We start from the raw sequence: 20,496 nt of genomic DNA, 5'->3' as shown, positions 1-20,496 counted from the left end.
AGCGACGGATCAGAGGACCTTGGTAAGTCCTGAGAAAGATGCTCGGGTGCTTGCCGTAGTCGGTCTGGGTCAAAACTTGATAATATGTTCTATGGACTCATTGTGGAGCCACTGAACTGACATGGCTTTGATGACAACCATTAAGAGTTCCAGGAGCCGTCAAATTGAAGAATTGGAATATACATAAGGCAAAATCCCAAATATATGTTTATGCAGGCAGGGTCTAATATATGTCAAAAAATCTTGATTTGTATTCAAATACGTGCCCATGCCGCAATTAGCCTGGATATATTACTGTAAAGTAAATCAGATCAGTCTGCCTGTATTTCTTCCTCAAGGTCCTCTTATTAGAGTCCTACGGACTGGGCTGGCCAGGCTTTCGAGATCCTGCAGTAGAGTCTGTTTGTTCTCATAAAAAGCCTTATCAATTGCCTCAGGGCTCAATGCTGCCATTGATCCTTCTATCGTTGATAGTTCTTTATGTCAGGTGTTTTAAGGAATCTTGCTTGGCAGCAATGCAGTCGCACATATAGTTTATAACTGAACCTGTATGCCTGGTGAATAACGATGTAGTAGATAGCTCCAGTCGGATTTTGCTGTGTGGGGTGTCGAACGGAGAGTCAGCAGGAACCTTATATCCTTTAAGTAGATTTTACTCAGTTCATTAAATGCCTTGTGATTGAAGACAATAAGAGTGGAGAGGAGAGATGGAATAATTTGCTGCTGATTTCCTCAATGGATTGACGAATTGTTTGAAATTGGTAAGTATTATAACATCTCTTGAGTGTTTGTGTGAGAAGACATGCCTTTATTTTCTTATTGGTAATGTGTTCTGTCCAAGTTAGGTTTTTGTCTATCATTAGACCAGGTAGTTATAAAGCTTCACTTCTATAATATTGTTCCCAAATTTCAACCTTCTTTGATTTTTTGGTTTTGCCGAATGTCACGGTTGTGGTCTTACCATAGTTAATTTGGAGATTGTTCACTTAATTCAATTAATGCAGGTTTGAAAGCTGGAATTGCAGACCAGCTGGAGTTAGCGAGAAAATAATTATGTCATCTGTGCAGGCTACATAACTGATGGATTTAGAACCAGGCTTAGGAGTTTGACCTTCAGAATGGTCTACATAGAATGATAGATTGGCCATGTAGAATGAAAGAGGCAAAAGGGTCAGAATACATCCTTGGTCTAGGTCATACACAGTACTTATCACTGGAGATAGAAATCCCCATGTAAGTTTGACTTGAAGTCATATGTTGTCATGTAGAGACATCACAACGTATAGTATAGATTGACCAAATAAACCCACTTTGTTAGTTTATCCTAGAGGTTTTGTTTTGATTGACTTTATCGAAACCTTGGTAGTAGGCAATATAGATAGCATGATATAAAGGAAGATTCTTTTCAGAGGTGGGCATAACTCTCATACTTCAGTATAGTGTAATCACACGGATGTACCCGAGAATTCCGTGAGGTTACACATCATTACACGAGAAGAGTAATTCTGCATTTAGCACTATTTCTTAGAACAATAATGCCCCCTAGCATCCAAAACGGGTGTTTGAATGCATTTTGCGCTAAAATAAAGTGCTAAATGTAACAGAATACGAATAGCAAGAATGAGCAGCCACTTGCGTGTGGTAAGTGCGCTCTTGGGGTAGGATTTTCCCCCAACGGACTACTGGAATTTAGTGCTATTTTCTTAGCACAAAATGATCCCTCACAACCAAAATTAGCGCGAGGATTGCATTTTGAACTGAGAAATATTGCTAGTTGCAGTGGATCACAAACAGCGAGCTCGAGCGGCCACTTGCACTCCCTAAATGTGCTCTTACTGTAGGATTATTTTCCCCATAAAGTACTCATAACTATGCGAGTTGTAACACATTGGCAGATTACTAATATTACCCATTACTAGTTAGGGTTAAGATATGGACGATGTACGAAACATAAAAACACATTTCTCGCCAAAAACGTCTGTAATGCACCCTCTCACACAACACCACCAGTTAAAAACAAAATAAGGGTAACACCATTTAAAAACTATTCATTTATTTTTCATCAGACTCTGATCCAAAGCTGTTCTGTATTTTTGTGGGTATTTTAAAAAGTGCTACTGGCACCCTCATGTATTTTATTTTATTTTAAATTTTGAAAAAAATCATGTGTTTATTTAAAAAAATATATATTTTATTTTATTTCTTTATTTATTTTGTATTTTATTTTATTTCATCAATGTTTATTTAATCACGTTTTTTTATTTTATTTAAAAATAAAATAAAAAAACATGTGTTAATTTAATCACAGCGCGACCGTGCGCATTGTGTTTATTTAGCCCCCCACGGGCCGACACAGAGCTACAATGCCTTTTAACATCACAGCTCTAACTTTAAAGGGGACGGCACAGCCCCTTGCCATATGCCGTCCCCATAGATAGCCCAAACCAGCTCAACCCGGGCTGGAAACTTTTTCTTTTTTTTTTTTTAGGGCGGCAGCCAAGTTTTTTAGCTTGCCACCGCCCTGGATGTTGCAGTGAGCCCTCCTGGAGGGCTCTGGACGAGTGCTTGCCCCCAGCCCCACCACCACCCGGCAAGAGCAGGTAGGTGACCGCCGCTTCGCATTAGGGTGAATCGGCGGTTCCATTCATTACTCTTGTAACAACGGGGACAGTAGCGGTCCCGTCGTTGTATTTTCACGGGACTACGACCATACCGCTGCTATTAGAATAATATCAGGAGCCTTCGCCTTGCATGAGAGCGTGGCGAAGGCTCCTGACATTATTCTAATAGAAGCGGGACCGTAGAGGTCCAGCTGCTGTATTTTCACAGTACCGTGATGGTACCCTTTGCTATTAGAATAATGTCTAAAGCCGCTGCTCCACATGAGAGAAAAGCAGCGGCTTTAGACATTATTCTAAAAGCAATGGGGCCATCGCTGTCCCACTGCTGTATTTTCACGGTACCGCAATGGCCCCGTTTCTATTAGAATAATGTCTAAAGCCGTCGCTTCACTCTCTAATGTGGAGCGGCAGCTTTAGACATTATTGTAATAGCAACGGGTCATCACGTTCCCGCTGCTGTATTTTCACGGGACCGCTATGGTTCGATACTATTAGAATAATGTAAGGAACATGCAACGACTCCTTACATTATTCTAATAGCAATGGGACCATCGCAGTCCCGCTATTGGTGTAATTTTATTTAAAAAAGCCTCAGAGGTGCCGCTGCATTGCTCAGAGGTGAGGCTACAGACCCCTGAGGTTTTTTTAAAATAAAAATAGAGCATTGGGCACCAACGAGCTTCTACTGATGTTGTATTTTTATTTAAAAAAGCATATGGGAGCAAAACACTGGCTCACTTATGTTTTATTAAATAAAAATACAACAGCAGTTAGGCCAAGGTCTCCTGAGGCACCATAATTTGCAGTCCATAGCATCTATACCTTTCCTGAGTATTACAGACCAATTGTCGCTTAAACTGTTTAAAAAAACGTACACAATTGTTCTCTCCCAGTTGGTATGTTACAATATGCTGGCCCTTTCCCACACCAAACACTAGTACAATCATTTAACATTGCCAGTGCATGCTGGTTTGTCCTATTGTAATAAGCATAATGAAACGTAATTCCACATTCCCCCCAACCCACAAAGCCCTGTTCTACAAATACTGAACTCTGAAGAATATTAATTAAATAAAAGTCATAACCTGCGCAAAAACCTAAATATAAAAATGCAGTGTAAATATGTGGCAGTTACTTACCTGTAGTATCTGCTGTTCTCCCCCTACGTTCTGGGCTACGTCCTTCTGGGCCATGTTACGTGTCTTGGGGTAGGGTTCTGGAATAACTCTGCACTGGGTGCAACTCCAAATTTGTGGGGACTTAAAATTTTCCAAGATGGGTCTGTACCCAGAGTTACTGGGGGGTTTCCTATACCTGTAACAACTGTTAATTATTCACATATAATGCTTTAGAGAGTGTCCGGTTAACCATACTATGGTAATAGTGATGCCTGTCAGAGTGTCATATCAAAGGGTGTCTTGTGACACAAACCTCACAATCTCTGGTCATAAATTCCAACCTTCCTTGATATTTTGACAGCTCTGGGACACTCCAGATTCATTTGTGTAGGTTTGATGCTTTGACAAATACTCTGATTTAAATCATTCTCAGGCATTGTGTTTGTTGCAACTGTTTACGTAAGACTTTCAAGGGTCCATTCAATGTTTTCAGTTCGACAGCCGCAGAGTGTCTCTGACATGTTGGGACTGATTTACTGCTACCTTCCGACAGTCTGTTTGTTGTAGCTGTTTGCACTAGGCCTTTAAGGGTCCAATCAAAGTTATCAGCTGGACAACCAGTAGAATGTCCTTGACATGTTGGGACTGATTTACAGCTGCCTACGACAGTCTGTTTGTTGTAGCTGTTTGCATGTTTATTTGACACTATTGTTTGACTCTGCCTTTTCCTAACTCTGTGTTACTCATTCTGTGACACTTGATGGGAAGTTTTGACAGGTTTGTGCATTATGTTTATGGGTTCCTTTTTAAACCAACCCACTTCTTTTTTTTGTTTTTTTTGTTTTTTAACTCTCACTGCCAGTCCCCACCTCCGTGTTAGTCAGTCCTGAGGCACCCTGCCCATTCACACATTTCCTTTGCTCTGCTGAGACAGTCAGTACAGCTCCTAACATGTTCCAACAACCCCCTGTTAGGGTCACACACTGCGCAAAATGCTAGAGCTTTAATTTTGCACCTACCTTAACACAGCCAAGCTTACCTTGATAGATCCACACACTACGCAAACTGTTAGGGCTTCAATTCTTCACAACCCTTTGACAACCTGAACATGTCCGGGCAAACAACCATACGAAGGCTCTTAGGGCTGTCAATCTCACAGACATATGACAGGCACAGTGATTTATTGACAACCTAGGGGCAGGTCATACACGCCACCTCTTACATCACTGCTTACGTCATCACGCAGCGTGGCACCTGTCAAAAATTGTTTCATGAAAGGTATCCCATTATTCTACTATCCCAAAACAAATTAAAACATAGAGCAAAACAAAATGACAAAAATCCAATAAGAGAAACAGAGATATGAATTTATTAAATGTTAATTTAACTATAGCACCAATATACACAACATGCCAATAATAGTCAAAACGTGTGGTAGAACAAGACATAGGCGCACTTTGACATTGGCAATGATGGAGCACGGATTATGTACACTAACCAGGTTCATCCTGGTCAAACATTTTGGCCCTCATTACAACCCTGGCGGTCGGTGTTAAAGCAGCGGTAATACCGCCTACAGGCCGGCGGGAAAATAAATGAAATCATGACCATGGCGGAAACCGCCAACATAGACAGCCACTACAACACTCCGACCGCCATGGCGGTATAAACAAACTCTGCAGCAGTAACCGCCAATAGACAGGCGGAACACAAGGTTCCGCCCACTGTATTACAACATTCACCTCCGCCACCTTTTCCGGGGAAGTACCAACGCCATCAAAAGCACAACGGAAACAGGACTTAGAACGGAAACCACTCACCCTTTGACACTTTACGAACAACCAGGACGCCATTGAGCCCTAACTACAAGTCCTACCCATGCTGGTCTACCTCCTCTTGTATCAGGAGCAGCAAAGATGCTGGTGACGACCAAGGTGAGTACTGCACCTAGCACACAGGTGAGGGGGGAGGGAAAAGAGAGTGACACACACACACATGCAACACGCAACACACAACACACCCACCCCCCACCCTCACCCACAACACCAGACACACAAATACATGCAGCAACATTACATATACAGCCCGTCACCCCCTGGAAGAACGCAAGGACAAAAGGAAATTATTGTAACGAGTGTAATCAATTAAATATCAGATAGGCCAAATTCAAAATTCAGTATATACGAATATGTACACCAACTACACAAGTCCGGATATTAATGAAATCATTGTCCGTGGATCAGTGTCCCAAAATGCATGAGCGAAGCCCACACAAGATACCTGACTCGAAACGGAGACAACACTGCAGTGGCATCAGATGGAAAATAAACAGGCACCTCAAAGGGAGAGGGAGGGGGGCAGCTCAGCTGGATGAACGGACGATGCCACTGCTCCACGAGGGAGCTCCATGCCCACTGATTGGTCCTGGGGAGTGCAAAGCCACAGTCTCACAAGTCTCTCCAGTGGGGGGTTTGCCCACTGCTTTATCGTGGGGAGAGCAAAGCCACAGTCTCTCAAGTCTCTCCAGTGGGTGGATTGCCCACTGCTTTATCCTGGGGAGTGCGAAACCAAAGTCTCTCAAGTATCTCCAGTGGATGGGCTGCCCACTGCTTTATCCTGGGGAGTGCGAAGCCACAGTCTCTCAAGTATCTCCAGTGGATGGGTTGCCCACTGCTTTATCCTGGGGAGTGCAAAGCCATAGTCTCTCAAGTGGATAACAGTCTCCACTGGTTCTGAAGGGGCCATTGTGCCCAGAGTGCTTCATCCTGCCAAGGACTGAGATAGTGGATGGGAATCTCCACTGGTTCTGGAGGGGGCTTTGTGCCCAGAGTGCTTCATTCTGCCAAGGACTGAGGTACTGGATGTGAATCTCCACTGGTTCTGGAGGGGGCTTTGTGCCCAGAGTGCTTCACATGCAGTGTGGCAGGTCCTATTCCCTCACCTGGGTGTGTGTGCCACGAGATTGCCTGGGAACAGGTAGCATGATACTCCATGGAGGCAGAGACACACTCCACCCTGCTGCGACTTCGCCTGGCACCTGCTGGTACAAACAGTGCTGGGAATCATGCCTCATGTACGCTGGGCAGGGTCCAGGACGTCTCCTGCAGCCTAGGACGGCTTCCCACTGGGGATGATTGCCATGTCAGCCTTGGTGGCACTGTCTGAGCATGTCAGGGGGCTGTTGGCGGTGGTTGTGGCGGTGTCTGTGGTGGAGGTGCTGGCGGTGGTGCATGTGTCTGCACCTGTTGAGGGACACAGCAGGACGTCTCCTGCAGCCTCGGATGGCTGCCCACTGGGGATGATGCTGGGGACTGTTGGTGAGGCAGCAGATGTGCAGGTGGTGGTGCAGGTGGCGGTGTCCACCGCTGTACAGGTTGGTGTTGTGGTTGACAGCAGGGGTGACTCTGGTCCCTCAGCCGGAGCCTCCGTGCCCTGTCCTGCCCTGCTCTTCAGCTTGTGTCCCTTCCCCACCTTTGATGTTGCTGCTGGTGCCTTGTCACTGTCCCCTTTTGGCTTGGAGGAGCCCTTGCTTGCTGGTAGGTGCAGCTTCTCCCTACGGCATGTGGGCACCGTCTTCACCTTGGCAGGTGGCGGAATGGCCTGCTCCTTGGCCTCGCTAGGTGGCAAACTGGCAACCCTGATGGGTGGCGCCCGCGATGTGACCGGACTTGCTGAGACCACTGTGCTGGAGGATTTGGTGGCTGAGGTGCTGGGCTGAGACCTGGACAGCCTGGCCCTAGGAGAAGGACGGGGGGAGGTGTAGGGACGAGGTCAATGTTAGCCAGGAAAAGTTTCTTAGACACACTGGGACGGGAAGATGGAGGGGGTTTGGGAGGGGAGGAAGAGGTAGTGGTTGTAGGAGGTGTACGTTTGTTGAATTTGTATGAAGGTGCATGGGCCGGAGGCTGTTGTGAGGTGGATGGCTGTTGGGTGGGTGTGGGCCTGCGTTTGTGTAGTTTGGGAGGAGGGCTCACAGACACATTGGGAGAGGACACAGGGGATGTGTGAATGGTAGTGGGGGTGGTGAGTGCACGTGAGTGGTGTGTGGTGATTGGTGTGCTGGTGATGGAGGTAGTGGATGAAGATGGAGTGCATGCAGGTGTGAGTGGAGACGAGACATGGAGGGAGGAGGAGGACGTGGAAGAGGGGGACACCGTGGAGGCAGTGGATGTTGGTGTGTCTGCATGGGGATGGTGCTTGTGTGAGTGCCATTGGGATGTGTGGTGCTTATGTTTGCCATATGCACTCTTGTGTGTTGATGAGTGTGCATGCTGGTCAGATGGTGTGCTTGGGATAGGCTGAGGTACAAGGGATTTGGTCTGGGTGGAGGAAATTGGAGGGGGGAGGCTGGACACAGGGACAATTGCTGCTATCAGTCCTGAGGTCAGATCCTGAAATGCTCTCTTTTGGGCCACCTGGCAAGAATGACTGCCCTCCAGTTATGCATTTGTTTGCTGCAAATGCCTCTCAACACCCTGGATGGCATTCAAAATGGTAGATTGCCCAACAGTGAGGGATCCCAGGAGGTCAGTAGCCTCCTCACTGAGGGCAGCAGGGCTGACTGGGGCAGGGGCTGAGGTGCCTAGGGCAAAGGAGATGCCCACCCTCCTGGGTGAGCGGGCACAGGAAACTCGATGAGGGGCTGCTAGGAGGGTGGTGCTGGAGGGGGGGTGGCGGCTGTACCTGTTGATGCGGTGGGCCCAGAGGTGCCCGCCACCGCAAGGGAGCTCCCATCAGAGGAGGAGTCGCTGTCGCTGGTGTCTGCTCCTGTCCCTGTTGTGGAGCTCCCCTCACCCTCCGTCACACTGGTGCCTTCTGACTCCGTGACTGCACCCTCCAGGGCCATGTGGGATGCAGTTCCCTCCTGCTCCGGTGCCACTGCTCCTCCGCCAGATAATGCTAATGCGCACAAGGACAGGGTGACAAAACAAAAGGGGGGACAGAGGAGACACATGGTCAGTGCATGCAACAACACTACCGTTGGCGGACACAGCACACAGGGAGCAGCCCTATGCACTAAGCCATGCACTGACAGGGCAGGGGAAAAGCACATGCCCATAGAGGTCTCTGTTGAGAACCATATTATACACAGTTGGGAGCCATAGGAGCCTGACTAGGTGTAGAGGGCAAATTCTACCTTTGGGAATGAGGCTGCAAATCAATGGATCTACCTTTGTGCATCTGCCGTGGCCTAGGGGAACCCACAGCCATCCTCCCCCACCGAGACACCTCATAATGCGCGCAGAGTCAGCTGAATGAGAGTGTACTCACCCTGGTGGCTGCTGTGATACCCTCAAGCGCCCATCCAACTCCGGATATGCCACCGCCAGGATCCGGTACATCAGGGGGGTCATGGTGCAACGGGCACCCCTTACGCGTTGGGAGGCCATCCCCAGCTGGGCCTCCGCGTCTTCTTGCTCCAGCAGCGCAGGTCTTCCCATCTTTTCCAGCAGTGGATGCTTCGTCTATGATAGACCCCCAGGGTCCGCACTTCCTTGGCAATGGCACGCCAAATCCCCTTCTTCTGGTGGGCGCTGACCTAGAGGAAAAGTGAAGTTATAATGGATTTTACTCTCCTGTACAGTTCTTCTCACACATTGCCCACAAACCTCCCACCCTGGCCCAGACATACATACACACACCATCCTCACATGCTGGCCTGTCCCCCCACCTGTCTCTTCCATCCATGACACTCCTTACAATCATGTGCTATCAACCATGCACACAGTTGACTCACCTGTTTGTCTGGAGGAGCGTACAGTTGCGCTACTGGGGGAGGACCCCATCCACCAGTTTTTCCAACTCCTCCACAGTGAAGGCAGTGGCCCTTTCTCCAGACACTGTAGCTATTGTCGCTTCCAGACATAGGTCACAGTAGCACTTGCAGTGTAGGTCCTCTCGTGTTGAAGGTCAGGTATCAAGTGAGGGAACTGATAGAAAATGGTGGTCACGTCCACGGCGGTGTGTACCGTCACCGCCGGCATACATCGTCATTGGCTCCTGGAACCTATAGGGCTCAATGATAACCATTCTGAATTGCGCTGCGGTCTTCGACTGCCTACTGCAACGGCGTACAACGCCAGCGCAGTTACCTCATTTCCCCTTGTCCCACCTTACAGGTCAGGCAGCCACCATTTCAGGGGGCCAGATGGCAGGCCAAATAACTGCGTCACACCTATTTAGGCCAGGAATACGGACAAACAAAGGCACATAGAGAAATTTTAACGTTTGTGCTTAACGTCCTTGTGACACCTAAGTGTTGTATGACCCTCTGCTCACCGTTCTCCTCCATAGGGCACGTCCGCTGGGGCAGGTGATGAGATGGTGGCATCCTCCGGTGTACAGACTCCTGGTGGATCTGTCGACAATGGAGGACAGACACATAATTATCACTTACAGACTTGATCGTGCAACAATCCAGGAACTGTGTGCCCAGTTGGAGCCTGACCTGATGTCAGGTATCCGCCATCCCATAGGAATACCCCCTCTAGTGCAGGTCCTGTCTGTACTACATTTCCTGGCCAGTGGGTCTTTTAAAACAACAGTAGCCATGGCATCAGGGATGTCCCAGCCAATGTTTTCTAATGTGTTGTCCAGAGTGTTATCTGTCCTGCTGAAACACAGGCGCAGCTACATCGTTTTTCCTCAGGTTGAGGATTTGCCCATAGTGAAAGGTGACTTCTATGCCCTGGGACATATCCCCAAGATCATTGGTGCCATTGATGGTATACATGTGGCATTTGTCCCCCCCTTGCAGGAATGAACAAGTGTACAGAAACCGGAAAAACTACAATTCTATGAATGTGCAGGTGGTGTGTTTGGCAGACCAGTACATCTCCCATGTGAATGCCAAGTATCCTGGCTCAGTGCATTACATTTGAGGAATAGCAGCATCCCTTATGTGATGGGGCAACTCCAGAGGCACCGTGTGTGGCTAATAGGTGAGCCTAAAGTCCCCACACAGTTACATTTGCTGTCTGGGTATAGGAGATTCACTAATGTTTGGAGGATGTCTAACTGTTGTCCCTTGATATTTGCAGGTGACTCTGGTTACCCCAACCTGTCATGGCTACTGACCCCAGTGAGGAATCCCAGGACAAGGGCAGAGGAACGCTACAATGAGACACATGGGCGAACGAGGAGGATAATAGAGCGCACCTTTGGCCTCCTGATGGCCAGATTCCGGTGCCTACATCTGACAGGTGGCTCCCTATACTACTCACCAAAGAAGGTGTGCCAGATCATTGTGGCCTGCTGTATGTTGCACAACCTGGCTTTCCGATGCGAGGTGCCTTTTCTGCAGGAGGATGGGCCTGATGGTGGTCTTGTGGCAGCTTTGGAGCCTCTGGACAGTGAAGAAGAGGAGGCAGAAGAAGAAGATGTAGACAACCGAAACAACATCATCATGCAATACATCCACTGAGACACAGTTTAGAGGTTGGAACTGCTTCCCACATCTCATACTATTGTAGGACCTAGCATAAGTCTGCCTTTTTAACTCCTGTCCTCTGCTATGTTTACTCCTGGCCTACACCTGTGTAACATTGATACGTGAACAAGTACATTGACATTGATATATTTCAGAGATGTTGCAATTACACATTTGTGAAAGCACATACTGACTCCAGATTGTTTGGTGATTCAAGGGTGTTTATTTCTGTGTTAATAAGTGGTGGGGGTGTGAAATGGGCTGGGTGATGGTGGAGGAATGTCCATGGCAGAGTACAATCTCTTGGTCTCACAGGTGCATTGTCCAATGGGGCATAGGAAGGGGAGCAATGGCAGTTTAAGGTGGACAGGGTAACAAAGAGGGACAGAAGGGTGACATTCAGGAGAGTCTTATTTCCTGGCGGGGTCTTGGCAATGTTCTCTGTCTTGTTCCTGGATATCAGGGACCGTTTGTGGGGTGGTTCTCCTTCTGCAGGGGGTGGGGAGTTGGTGGCCTGTTGGTCCTGTGGCGGTGCCTCCTGTCCACTAGTGCCGGTGGAGATGGAGGGCTGTTCATCACCCAGGCTAGTGTCAGGGGCCCGGTTCTGTCCCACTGTTTCCCTCATGGTGTTGACAAGGTCTGCCAGCACCCCTGCAATGGTGACCAGGGTGGTGTTAATGGACTTCAAGTCCTCCCTGATCCCCAGGTACTGTTCCTCCTGCAGCCGCTGGGTCTCCTGAAACTTGGCCAGTACCGTGCCTATGGTCTCCTCGGAATGGTGGTTTTCTCCCATGATGTTGGAGAGTGCCTCCTGGAGTGTCGGTTCCATGGGCCTGTCCTACCCCTGTCACACAGCAGTCCTCCCAGCTTCCCTGTTATCCGGTGCCTCTGTCCCCTAAACCGTGTGCCCACTGCCACTGTCCCCAGGTCCCTGATTTTCTAGGGCTGGTGGGTTTGCCTGGGTTCCCTGTAGTGGTGGACACACTTCTGATTGACGTGCCCTGGGGACAGAGGGATGGGCCTGCTGGGTGAGTGCAGTGCTGGTGTTTCCTGAAGGGAGAGGGCCTGTGGTGGCTAGTGACAGTGGCAGGGGAACCGAATGTCCAGAGGTCCCTGATGGGCCGGGCTGGTCATCTTGATCCAGGCATGCAGAGCTGCTGTCATCTCTGTGGGCCTCTTCTATGGGGGGACTGGATATGTCTGGCTCCTCCTGTATGGTAACGTTGGGTATGGGTCCTGTTGGCGTGTAAATGCATAGTTTTAGTATCTGTGTGTGCCATCTTGTGCATTGGGTAAGTACTCTCTACACCTGTGCTTTCATCATTGTGTTTGCCCTTTTGTGGTAGTTGGTTTGGGGTCTGTGTGGGTGTTTGTACTGGACATGCTTTGGTGACTGTGGTCCATGCACAGGTGTTGCATGCAGGGCATTGGTATTGAGATGTGTGGGTTGTGATTGTGGGGCATATATGAGTTGATGGAGTGATGGGAGTGAGGGTAAAGGTGGGGGTATGTGATGGCATGCAGGTGGGGGATATGGTAATAAAGATATGACTTACCAGAGTCCAGTCCTCCTGCTACTCCTGTGAGGCCCTCAGGATGCAGTATTGCCAAAACTTGCTCCTCCCATGTTGTTAGTTGTGGGGGAGGAGGTAGGGGTTCACCGCTAGTTCTCTGTACAGCAATCTGGTGTCTTGAAACCACAGAACGCACCTTCCCCAATAGGTCGTTCCATCTCATCCTGATGTCATCACGTGTTCTTGGATGCTGTCCCACTGCGTTGACCGTGTCGACGATTCTCCGCCATAGCTGCATCTTCCTAGCAATGGAGGTGTGCTGCACCTGTGATCCGAAAAGCTGTGGCTCTACCGGATGATTTCCTCCACCATGACCCTGAGCTCCTCCTCTGAAAACCTGGGGTGTCTTTGAGGTACTATGATGTGGTGTGGGTGATGTATGAGGTGCTGTCTGTTGTGGTGTGTGGGGGGATGTGTTGGTGTGTATTGTTTGAGGTGCGTGGATGTTATATGGGTAATGGTGTTGTGTGTCTGTGGATGCTGGTGTTGTGTTAGCTGATCTCTCTCTCTGTGCTTCTTTCAAAACATTTGTGGTAAGGGTTTGTGGGTAGTGTGGGTGGGTGTTTTATAGTGTTGTGGGTGTGTCGGAGTGGTGTGTGTATGTGTATCAGGTGTGTGTATTTTGAATTGTCCAATGTAGTTGTGTTTTGTAAGTGTGTGTGTATTTTGAGCGTGGTGGTGTGTACTGCCAATGGAATACCGCGGTTGAAAGACTACTGCGTTGATTTGTGGGTCGTGATAGTGTAGGTGTATTCTTGTTGGCATGACAGTGTGGGTTTTGGTATCGCCAGTTTATCACTGTCCTTTAGTGTGGTGGACTTGTGTGGGTGTCTGTATTGTGGCGGATTCCGAGATGTGGGTCGTAATACCTGTAGCGGATTTCTGCCGTGGCCACAGTATGTTGGCAGCCTTCAGCGCGGCGGTAAGCGGGATTTAATGTGGGCCTAAGTCTCTCAAGGGCTGTATCGCTGCGTTATTATGATGAAATAATTTCTCTTGGTAAAAGCTGTCATTTGCCAAAGCATTTTGCCAAGCTAAATTGAGATTCATAGTGTTGGGAGGGAGTGTTAGGGGTGTGTTATTGTAACCCTGGGGTCCTCCCACTGCTAAGATTAAAATCAGGTTTTAATCAGTCCCTGTACTCCCAACAAACCCAGAAACAGATGTCTGGTAAACCCAAAGATGAGCTTCCAGCAACCAGACAATAGGTACCTACCTTCTTTGCTCACACTGCAGCCTGGGCATCCCCGACGACGACGCTCCTGCTGATACCGATGCCGCTGCCTGCTTCGTGGCCTGTGGACCCTGCGCGTGAGGTACACGAAGCAGTTTTCCATCCCGCACCACAGCCCCGGTCCACCGACGCCAGCATCATCAACTCAACTGTCATCACCAGGCATCCTGCCTGTACCATGGCTTGTGGACACCGCTTGTGATGGTCATGAAGCACCGTCCCATCCCGCACTGCTGGCTTGGGCCTGCCAACGACAGTGCTTAAGCAATAGCGACGCCGCTGCCAGCACCGTGACACCGCACTTTGCACCGCCCCACTTCGCACCACAGCTCCAATGCCATCCACGCCAGCACTCCTTACTCATCAGCCCGGAGTTTGAGCCGCAACAAGTGTGATTTCAAGGGCCCGACAACTCCTGCACCGACTCCGAAACCGGCACCGTGACCCCAGTGACACTGCTCTCCAGACCTCATTGCGAGGATCACGACACCCTGCAATTCCAAAGGTACTGTTTGCGGGTCTTCCCGACACCGTAGTTGGCCCAGCGATGCTGCAGCTGGCCTGAACTGTTGGTTGTGCTGATCACAACACCGTGATAACCCCTGGTGTAGCTATCGACTTAAAGGAACTGTATTTTTGAGTAAATCTTGCAGAATTCATATATTTATTACTGTATGGTGGGATCTTATCGTATTTGGTCTTGGTTTATATAGATAAATATTGTTTTTTTTTCTAAAACTGGTCTGGTGTCCTTTTGTAGTGTTTTCATTTATTACTGTGTGTTATGTGCAAGTACTCTACACATTGCTTCTGAGATAAGCCTGACTGCTCATGCCAAGCTACCAAGGGGGTGACCAGGGGTTATCTGAGTGGGTATTTCCCTTATCCTGACTAGAGTGAGGGTCCCTACTTGGACAAGGTGCAAATGGTCTCCCAATTAGAGACCCCATTACAAAATATATATATATATATATATATATATATATATATATATATATATATATATATATATACTCAGCAGACCTGACAAGCACATTGTAACATTAAAGTAGGACATGACACTTTAACGTCAAAGAGGATGCTCACAGCCCCACCTTGTGGTCACTCTAAACCAGTTCTGGGGAAGCTGTCCCTCCAACTGGTATTGGTGCCTGCCCTGCTTGACTGGAAAGACGAAAGCGGAGGCTGGTTCAGGTGTGAGCTACATCTGCCTGTGACAGGGGAGACCCTTTGAAGTGCACCACGAGGCTGGACACAGCCCCCAGACCGTCCTGCTAAGGCGAGGACAAATCCAACCTATGACAACTCCTCCCCACACCCAAAGCCAGTTGTCCCAGTCTTGGGAGCTGTCCAAACCTCAAAACAAGGGAACTATCAATCTGCGAGGTGACAGCTGAATACTTAAACAAAGGCTTCCATATGCTTTAAGCAGGAAAAGGGTAACTTTTCTAAAGTGCCTTTGCTGTAATAGACAAAATTTGACTTTTCCATTAAATTGGATTATGTTTATCTATTAAAACCAGCCCTTGAAATATTTCTCTATTTATTCCCTAGGTGGAGATAACATTTATTAAAGTTAATACTGTATCAGAAAAGATTTCCTATGGAACAGCCAACCCTTCTACAGTGAAAATAGCTTTGAGGTGCTAGTCAATGCAGGGACATGCTAAACATTAACCATTGCACATCCTTCTTTTGAATACCACACACTTTATCTAGAGCAGTAGGGATTACTTGGGGGTGACGTATAAATATTTAAAAGGAGGGTTTTACTTTTAGACCTGTGAAAATTGTTTATTTTGACACTTGGAATTTGCAGTATTGAACCCTCACAGCCAGATGACTGGTGGCAAGACTGCAGCCATGATTGTATTGTCACTGTAGGGGGTGGCACAATATGCACTGTAGCCCAATGGTGATATTTCACTTACAGACCCTCGGTACCATGTGAGTGCCATATATTAGGGACGTACAGGTCAGTTAAATAAGCCAACCAGGGGTATGCCAATTTTAGCATGTTAAAAGGAGGAGCACAAGTGCTTCCTCGCTGATTAGCAAGAATAAATTGCACATAGTTCTATAGCCAGCAAATATCGTGTTCGGCAACAAGGCAACCACACTCTGGTGGACTCCCTGTTCAAACCACAACATTTCCAATAGGATACCAATATTGATTAAAAAATAATGTGATGTCACTAGTATTGTAGAACAGAACATAGAATATTGCAGTTAAGAATATCTTTTTAAAGTGTTTAGATATTATTTAAGAATAAAGTTGCATATGATATAGTTGTTAAAATATTTTGTTATGGTTGATTACCTTTTGTGGCAAAGGTTAATATTATTTTATGTTAGTTATGTATAATTTTTTTAAGTATAGTATGTATGCTTTTTGCTCTTGGAAATACCGTTTAAATATGTTTCCTAATTTTATTTGAATTTTGTTTTTATAGCTATATTTTGCATGTTTTTACATATTATTTATTTTATCTATTTTATTTTTTTATTTTAATGTTTGCATTTGTAAATTTTTTAACAGATAATTTGAAACATAGTAATTAACTGTCTAAAATTTTGATTGAGTAATTAGATTACTGATTATGTAGATTAATTTATTGGTTTGAATTATTTTATATTAATTAAATGTGTTATGTGTGTACCCAAAGTAGTAAATAATTAAAAGGTCTTCATTAGGACAACAAAGTGATGGTACCATATGTCTAATATTCCATGCAGTCAATACTGCGTATATGTTCTTTGCCAGTGCTTGTTATGCATACTCACATGGTGAAGGAATCTCTCTATATATGTTAGACAAATGTATTTAAGCCTGGTGTTGACTCCAACAAAAACTCTTCTATGTGCTCAGCCCTCTGTGCAGAGTGGTTATGTCTACTTCCCAAAAGTAAATTAAGGTTTCCTCCTATTGTAATATCTCTGTTTTAGGATTATATGATGTTGATCTCTGATTTCAAGATGTTTTCCTCCCTTTCATTGGGCCCATACATGCAGGCCACTGTGAGTGTATAATTTCCCCTTCCGATTCTAATGGCGGGAAATCTGTTTATTTCAGCAACACTCTCTTTGACATTGCCTTTAAATGCATTTGTCCGCAGGATGGCTACACCTCCCTTTTTCAGATGGTCAGATGATATGTATGGTAAGGGAACCATTTTGAATGCATATGAGGTCAGACTTTCTTCAGGAGAAGGATCAACTGCTGCAGAGATGTGTCACTTCTACAGCCATTTAGGGAGGAAGGCATTGAGAGTTATTTAATTTGGGCACTGGGGCCCTATATGGTTGGGGTGATTATTCATCATTCATTATTTTAAATGTGCCCCTCTGCTCATGACCTAGGAGTCGGGCACCCCGGTAAAGTGTCCTGTGTGCTTAGTGCTGTTCATTGCCTATGTTTTTTGTCAAGGAAAACCAAGATGTTCTTCTGCTCACAAGTGTGTCTAGTGGACTACTCTCCCCTTCCCCTACCCTATTACTCCTAAAACAATAAAAACAATATCAACAGCCAAAATTCTCACTCGCCATGGCCCTAGTAGAACTAATTAGATAATGGAGACAATCCATGTCCACAGATACAAGTCTACAATAGCCTATCATACCTTCAGTTGTCACCATAGCTCCCTCTGCTCTTGGGCCTTTGTGCGTCATTCCAGCCTTATCCCTGCTCTGAAACTGGCAGTGGTCAAAAACCAACTTGTCTGAGGCTGTTTACAATACTCAAGTCAATCAACCATCCTCAGTCTGATTGGGATATTTGCCGGGAGCCTGCCTCTTGGAGCCGAGACAGGACTGCTCTCCTTTCCATCTCCGTTGTTGGTTTCTCTCTACTGTTTAAATGCTGGACTGTCCTCCATGTATACCAAGGGTAGTCACAAATATTTTACCAGGGGCCAAAAGGTTGTCTGTGATGTGACTGAGGGCCACACTGATGCCCGCACGGTGGCGGTCGGGGAGGGAGGGTGTGTAGGTGCCCGAAGATGGGCGTATTTAGGAGAAGCAAAACATATACATCCTGTGGCATTATTCACCATGTTGCTCTGATGTCTAGAGCCCTTCCCAGGCCTCCTCACCTCTAGCTGAAGGTTGCTCTGCACCCCTGCTGTCACTGAAGGCAGGCTTTCCACAGGGCCAAATGTCATCCCATATGGTTCTACTGTGTGTCAAACAATATCACCTCTGCTCACATGGGCCCATATTTATACTTTTTTAGCGCTGCATTTGCATCATTTGTTTATGTAAAAGAGGCGCAAACTTACAAAATACAATTGTATTTTGTAAGTTTGCACCAAATTTGCATCAAAAACCGGCACAAATGTGGTGCTAAAAAAGTATAAATATGGGCCATGGATTCCCAGAGATGAGCTGATATCAAATGATGGAAGTTAAAATGAGCTGCAAACCCCCTTTGGGTTTGGAGGCTCTGCACAACTGATGCCCATGGGGGCAGGGTTCAACCTACTTAGGACATTAGCGGTATCCTCTGAATAATTTGTATTTTGGGTGGAAAGGGCAGGACCAACAATCGGCAAAATGCCCCAAGCCTCTTCATGGACCTGGTTCCTCATGTCTCATAAGCAAAAATAATGGCTCAAACCCACTCCCCAGACCCCCACATTAGGCTCCACCTCTTCTCACATAGTGAGTTTGATCTCTGAATTGGGAAGTCTGCCTTTGTCTTTGCTGTCTGTCCTCCAAGTAGGTCATCTGTATGCCTTTGGAACTCACGAGCAAGCTCCTCCACTAAACTGACTGTGGTTTTTGGTGCATGCTGCAATCCAGAATTTTCAGTGTCCGTGGCAGCTGTGCAAATGACCTGTTGGCACCTTCTGACCTGGCAGAAAGAGTTTAGGAAGGGTCTACCATGGGCGTCCACGAGGGGTAAGTGGGGCGCTTGCCCACCCTGAATTTAGGTACAACCTGGTGTGCATGCTCACAGTAACACTTTGGCTGCCATTGTGTAATGCTGCCTGCATTGAAACCCGCAGAAATGCAGCTTCTAAGTTTTCGATATGTTTATGCGTGACACTTCCATTTATTAAGTGTGCCAGTGTGTGACATTTGGCTCCTTTGTGTGTGACACTACGAGTGACACTGTATCATGAATAGTTATGATGATATAATCAAGCAGAGTTCACAGAGTACCCACTTTTTATAGTTTAATTGTTTGAAGCTGCTTTAAAACTGCTGTGGAGTTTATGATTGAAGTGCTCTCTGATCTATTTTAATTTTTAAAGTGTGCAATTCTAGAATATTTTGTTATGAAAAGAAATTTAACTCGAAACTAGATTGTGCTAGACAATGTTATGGTACAGATATCTTGTAGAGGGAAAAGCCTCTATTTTTCTGCAATTAAATACCGCCTGATATAGCGATAGAAGCTGATAATTGGAGATAAGCATTTTTTATAAAAATTTACCGTAGTCGGCAGGATTTGAACCTGCGCGGGGAAACCCCAATGGATTTCTAGTCCATCGCCTTAACCACTCGGCCACGACTACTGCACTGGCAGTATTCTATACTCTAGAGTGTGCAGTGGGATCTGTGTCATGGATATGAAGACTTGGACAATTTAGGGAGGGAAGACGCACAGAATTATAGTTAGGGGCACGCCATCCAGTTTGGACCGTATAAACTGTGTACTAGATGTTCTGATTAAAAAAAGGTGCTGAAAGTATTTAAAGTATATGAAAGTCTATTGGGCGGGAAAAGAGTTGTTGAAGGAGTGCCGAGAAAAGGGTACAAGAAGTGAAGAAAAGCACAATTATAATAGCGTGTGCTACAGATTGAGCTCAACGAGGAACACTACCTGCAGAACAGAAAAACAATTAGCATAAGATTACGCATGCGCAGTGCTGCGATGCCTGGGCAGGCCCTATAGGGCAATTCTAGTTTTCAGTCCATTTTCCCTGGAACTGGGCGCTTTGTGGTTCTTGATAGCCAGGCGTCTACAGTGCAATTACTAAGACAATGTTGGTGTTATTTAGTCATATCTTCCTTCTGTGTACAAGTTGTGGGTTCACTTAGCACTGCCCAGAGCGCCTCAATGTCTTGGCGACAAACTATGATGGCATAAGCATGACTCATCTCCACGCCTGTTGAAAGAATCCCTTATACGCGAAGTGCTGCCTCAGCTTTATCAGTAGACAGTTTTCTACCAATGAACTATAATATTTACATATGAGGCCGGTTAGCTCAGTTGGTTAGAGCGTGGTGCTAATAACGCCAAGGTCGCGGGTTCAATTCCCGTATGGGCTAGTAATCTATAACCACTTTTCCTTTGCAGTTTCACGAACTAGAAAACACGCCCACCCTGCAGGACCTATTAAGTAGCAGTTACAGAGTGGAATTTTCTTCATTCTGATCAATAAAAATGGGAGGTGTTGAACAATCTTTATGAGCGGTTGCAGGGCGCATGCTGTAATAGTTATAGCTGACACTCGCTGATGCGACATCCTCAGTGTTTTCATGGTACACTCGACCCGCACTTCACACTCTTTAT

The 20,496-nt window shown here is 46.6% G+C and overlaps 2 non-coding genes across 2 annotated transcripts; one reads left to right on the top strand and one right to left on the bottom strand.

Annotated features, from left to right (window-relative positions):
• Positions 1-19,413: 19,413 nt before the first annotated feature.
• On the bottom strand, positions 19,414-19,495 carry TRNAS-AGA (transfer RNA serine (anticodon AGA)). Its single transcript has one exon. It is a non-coding gene; the product is annotated as a tRNA-Ser (tRNA).
• A 683-nt stretch (positions 19,496-20,178) lies between these two features.
• On the top strand, positions 20,179-20,252 carry TRNAI-AAU (transfer RNA isoleucine (anticodon AAU)). Its single transcript has one exon. It is a non-coding gene; the product is annotated as a tRNA-Ile (tRNA).
• Positions 20,253-20,496: the final 244 nt, after the last annotated feature.

This window comes from Pleurodeles waltl, chromosome 12 (genome assembly GCF_031143425.1).
Source record: "Pleurodeles waltl isolate 20211129_DDA chromosome 12, aPleWal1.hap1.20221129, whole genome shotgun sequence".
Classification (NCBI taxonomy): domain Eukaryota; kingdom Metazoa; phylum Chordata; class Amphibia; order Caudata; family Salamandridae; genus Pleurodeles; species Pleurodeles waltl.
This window is presented reverse-complemented; position numbering and strand designations above follow the sequence as displayed.